Here is a 5,886-nt window from a genome sequence, read left to right as displayed (position 1 = left end):
TAGTAATAAAAAAAAATTAGAAATTAAATAAATGAGTAAGATGACCTAAAATAAATTAGAATAGTTATTTATTAGAAAGAATCGAAATGAACTGGACCAATATCAAAATTTACTTATTATGAAACAATATGAGACAACCTAGCAAGTATAGAGAAAATGCTAAAAGATTAGCAAAGAAAATTATAACATAAATAAATATTGTAAATGTGACTTATATAATAATATAAGCATAAATTTATTATTTTCAAATCATTTTTCTTTGTACATTATTACTGTATATTGACGAAATAAACACTTTCAAAGAAGACTAAATTAGGATAAAACATATTAAATTTTAGAAACCGCATGTGAAGTATAAATAAATCTTAATTAATTGAATTATGTTTTATTTCTATCTTTATTTGTATATTATTTCCTTGTTATATTATTGCACCACTAAGCAGCAATGCTTAGCGCGATGAAATTATTTCCTTCACGCAGGTACTGAAGCTAGAACCCAATGGACGTTTGACTGGGAATTTTGAGAGTTTTGATCAGCAGAGTGTCAAAGTTTGTCACCTCCTCAGCAATGCATGTAGATAGGGCCCATATAGATCATATTTTGTATTTTGTATAAAATGCTAGATATTGTATTATAATGTAGATTATGAACAGGTAATTAATAGGAATGCGATGTAAATTAATTAATTAGCTTTTTCATATGTAATTAATTTATATATTATGTAAATTATGAAATTTTGTAATTATTTTGTAAATTATGTATATTAAGGAAATTTGAAAATTTTGCTTATGTAATTTGAGAATGTTTACATATGAATTGAGTATGAATGGAAATGTATGGAAATGATTATGAAATTGAAATGTATGGATGAGATTTGAAATATGAGAAAATTATGAGAATGATTGATGAGATAATTATGATTAGCATGGATAAGATTTTATTTTAGAAATATTGTTGAATTTCAAACAGGTGAATATTGAAATACACCAAACGATAATAAAATAGGGGAAACTCCGCTGGTTTCTCCGTCGAAAAATAATTGATATTAAATTAAATGATTATTTACAAAAAATAAAGTAAGATAAGTTAGGGTGCTCCGGTACCGAATGTAGCATGCCTTGCTCGGCTACACTATAGTCGGGTGAGGGGTGTTACATCAAATAAATTATAATTTCAATAAATGACTTAAATGAATTATATTTCATAAATTATATTCAAAACTATGATAAAAATAAATTAAGGAAGAACAAAAATGATTGAGATAAAGTAGAGTGTTCCGGTACACCGTGTGACATAGCTTACTCGGATATACTGTAGACGGGTAAGGGGTGTCACATGCTCCCTACTGATTAGATGCAAAACCCATAGACCAAAAGCAAGGAATTGAGTTTTGAGAATGGGTGTCAATGGAGAAAGAAGGAAGAAGAAGAAAGAAAAAAAGAGAGAAGGAGAGAGAGTGGGTGGTTACTAAATGGGAAAGAAAGGGAAGAAATGACTTTTTAATTTGTCTTATCTTTTATATATATTTATTCCCAAAATTAGTTTATTTCAATTAAAAATTTTAATTATGTAAAAAATGTCATAAAACTTACAATTTTATTTCTTTTCTTTTCTTTTTATATTTACACTAAATTTTCCTCAATATTTCTTCATAATTCAATAATTTATTTTTATTTAATTAAATTGACATTTTGGTAAAAAATCAACTCTTAAAGTGAATTGACCAAAATGCCCCTTATCGGGTCATAATCCCTCTTTTACAATATACCCGGTGAGTCCTTATATTTTTGGGTCACTTGAATTTTTATTGTGTCTATCTCAATTAATTTTCTATTTATTTTTGGTCCTCAAGGTGTCTTTGAATAGTACTAGTCACGGATAAAAAATGATACTATTCATAACTCGGAGTTTCGGGGTGTTACATGTGATACATTCAAGATGAATGGAGTGTCTGATCAAGCAATATGACTCAGAGCATTCCCATTCTCCCTTCGGGACAGAGCAAGGAAGTGGTTACTTTCTCAACCGGCTGGAACATTCACTACCTGGGAAAATCTCTCTCAAGCATTTCTAGCAAGGTATTTCCCACCTATAAAGACTGCAAAGCTGAGGCTTGAGCTCAACAGCTTCAGATAAAAGGAAGGAGGATCACTCTATGATGCATGGGAAAGATATAAAGACCTGCAGAGGGAATGTCCACACCATGGCATAGAAGATTGGCTATTGGTGCAAAATTTCTATAATGGATTACTACCCTCTACAAGGAGCACAGTTGATTCAGCTACAGAGGGTGATCTAATGGAGAAAACTGTGCCACAAGCACTTGAACTTCTAGAAAGGGTTGCATACCATAATTATGAGTGGTCAAATGAAAAAGGAAATGCAAGAAGAACTACAGGGGTCCTGGAAGTAGATGCCCTAATCATGATAAATGCCCAGTTTGACTAGCTCACAAAGAAACTCGAAAGAATGCAAGCCAACGCAGTTGGTACAAATAGTCAACATGAGGGCAGCTGTGAAGGAGGATAAATGAATTCAGAATACAGCAATTTCAATGAACCTACAGAACAGATGAACTATGTGAATAATGGAGGAAACTTCAACCAGAGGCAGCCAAACAATCTGCATTCAAATACTTACAACCCTGGATGGAGAAACCACCCAAATTTCTCATGGTCCAATTAGTAGAACCAGCCAATAAACAAGCAACAAGGTTACAAACCTTCAGCACCCCCTGGATTTCAGAACAGAGGTCAAAACTTTACACAGCCATCACTACCTCTCTAACCTCAATAACCTGAACCAAAAATGACCATGAAAACCATGATGAAAGGATTCTTAGTAGCTCAACAACAACAAACTGAATTGATTAAATAGCTGACTTCCAGAATGGACCAACTTGCTACCCATAACAAGATGCTAGAGAATCAAATTGCTCAGCAAGCAAGTTCTTCAAGTAAGCCTGCTTGCAAACTACCAAGTCAACCAGAAATGAACCCAAGGGAGCAATGTAAGGCAGTTGCACTGAGGAGTGGGAGAACTCTAGTACAACCAGAGGTAGAATTGACAGAGGAAACCATAGAAAAATCTAAAGACCAAGCAGAGAAAAAGGAGGAAGATGCTAAGAAAGATCAGGAAGAGGAAGCAAGGAAGACAAGGAAATTATCAGAACCATACCAGCCTCCCCTACCTTTTCCTCAGAGATTTCAGAAAGCCAAACTGGACAACCAGTTTGGAAAGTTTTTGGAAGTTTTACAGAAACTTTACATTAACATCCCCTTCACTGAAGCACTTTCCCAGATGACGTCTTATGCCAAATTTCTTAAAGAAATTTTGTCAAAGAAAAGGAACCAAGAAGACAATGGAAAATTAGCTTTAACAGAGGAATGCAGTGCCATTCTGCAAAATAAACTGCCTCCAAAGTTGAAAGATCTAAGAAGCTTCTCCATACCCTATATCATTGGTAATAAGAAAATAGACAAGGCCCTCTGCAATCTTGGGGCAAGCGTCAGTCTAATGCCTCTATCAATATGCAAAAAGCTGGAGATCGGGGAACTGAAACCCACAACAATCTCATTGCAATTGGCTGATCGATCTGTTAAATATCCTGTAGGGATACTTGAGAACATCCCTATCAAAGTGGGCAAATTCTTCATTCCAGTGGACTTTGTTGTCCTTGAGATGAAAGAAGATGTCCAAATTCCCATTCTCTTGGGAAGACCATTCTTGGCAATCGTTGGAGCCATCGTAGACGTCAAAAATGGATGATTAACCCTCAAGGTAGGAGAAGAAGAAGTGGAGTTCAACTTGTTCGACATAATGAAACACAAATTTAAACCTGATGAATGCTTCAAGGTTGACATAATTGACGAACAAGTTAAAGAGGAATTTCATAAGACACATCCTAAATATCCTCTTGAAGCATGTATTGTGCACAGCCACATAGTGGATGATGAAAATACTAAAATAGCAGCATGTGCACAACAGTTGGCAGCTCCTCCACCCCTACCTTTAGCTAAGGCTTCTGAGATAGAAAAGTTGAAGGAGGAACAAACCAAAGATAAGCTCCAGGAAAACTCCAAACAGGTAGAGCTAAAACCTCTCTCGTCTTCACTAAGGTACGCATTCCTAGACTCAAAGTCTAATTATCCTGTTATAATCAATGCTAGCCTGTCTAAGTGAGAAGAGGAAAAATTGTTAAGAGAACTTAGGATCCATAGCAAAGCATTAGGGTATAAAATAGAAGACCTGAAGGAGATCAACCCTTCGATTTACATGCATAGGATACCCATGGAAGAAAAAAGTAAACCCACAATCGAACATCAAAGAAGACTTAACCTAAACATGAAAGAAGTAGTCAAGAAAGAAATTTTAAAACTATTAGATGCAAGTATCATATACCTAATTTCTGATAGTAAATGGGTTAGTCCAGTACATGTAGTTCCTAAGAAAGGTGGGACAACTGTTATCCAAAATGCAAGCAATGAACTAATTCTTACTAGAGTAGTCACTGGTTGGCGAATGTGCATAGATTATAGGAAATTGAATAGTGCCACAAGAAAAGATCATTTCCCTTTACCTTTCATCGACCAAATGTTAGAAAGGTTAGCAAAACACTCTTATTTCCGTTATCTAGATGGGTACTCGAGATTTTTTCAAATTCCTATTCACCTAAAAGACCAAGAAAAGACAATGTTCACTTGTCCCTATGGAACATTTACATATAGAAGAATGCCTTTCGGCCTTTGTAATGCCCCTATATCAGATATAAACTCTTCAAAATGGATTGATGCTATGAAACCGAAATTGATTCCATGTATAAGAATCAAGTTTGGGATCTTATTGACCCACCTGAAGGTATTGTACCTATAGGGAACAAATGGGTTTTCAAGAAGAAAATTGGTTCTAATGGAAAGGTAAAGACCTATAAGGCAAGGCTAGTAGCGAAAGTGTTTCGCCAAAGGCAAGGAATCAACTATGAAGAGACTTTCTCACTTGTTGCCATGCTTAAATCAGTTAGGATTCTATTAGCAATAGCTGCATACTATGATTATGAGATTTGGCAGATGGATATCAAAACAGCTTTTCTCAATAGATACATTGAAGAAAACATTTTCATGGAACAACCTAGGGGTTTTGAATCCCAAGATGGTTCCAAAGTACGCAAGCTAAAGTGATCCATTTATGGGTTAAAACAAGCTTTGAGGAGTTGGAATGTCACACTTTAGCCCTCTGTAAGGCATAACATGATCTCATAGAATGCCTAATGAACTATCGAACTTCACCTACTGATAACTCATTAAGTACCCTACAAGGGATTTTAAAACAATTTTCTTACTTTTATAAGTGGTGAGCATTTTCTAATAGGTATTAAAATCATTTATTCGAAGATTTAAAACTAGTAAAATTTTTTGTCCCATTTTATTTTTTCACAAATTTTATAGAAATTTCGGCAGAGTGCCATTTGTATTTTGAGAAAACAGTTTTTCAAATACCTGTAAAAAGCACTTCCAATAATTTGTCTCAATAACTTCTTAAAATTCACAATCAATTTCAACATCATTATCCATCTCCAAAATTCAAATCCACAATTTCAAATATCCAACAATCATCAAAATACCATTAATGAATTTCATTCAATTTAAAACAAAATACTTCTATTCAAATTTTATTAAAGATAAAATAATTTATATACATCATTATAAAAATTTATATTAAGAGAAATTCAAACTAAAATTTATTACAAACTTTATACAAACTGCTCAAGACCAGTTTTATATGTCCTTACCTTTACATACATTACATACATAAAAATAAATTTTTACAGTCAGGGTATAAAATATACTCAATAACTTCAAGCAGGTAGGTCCTCAATCCTCAGCAGC

At 33.8% G+C, this 5,886-nt stretch overlaps 1 non-coding gene across 1 annotated transcript; it reads right to left on the bottom strand.

Moving 5' to 3' along the window:
* Window positions 1-2,104: 2,104 nt before the first annotated feature.
* Window positions 2,105-2,211, bottom strand: LOC131170908 (small nucleolar RNA R71). Its single transcript, XR_009141672.1, has one exon. It is a non-coding gene; the product is annotated as a small nucleolar RNA R71 (small nucleolar RNA).
* Window positions 2,212-5,886: the final 3,675 nt, after the last annotated feature.

Source organism: Hevea brasiliensis, chromosome 11 (assembly GCF_030052815.1).
Source record: "Hevea brasiliensis isolate MT/VB/25A 57/8 chromosome 11, ASM3005281v1, whole genome shotgun sequence".
NCBI lineage: Eukaryota > Viridiplantae > Streptophyta > Magnoliopsida > Malpighiales > Euphorbiaceae > Hevea > Hevea brasiliensis.
This window is presented reverse-complemented; position numbering and strand designations above follow the sequence as displayed.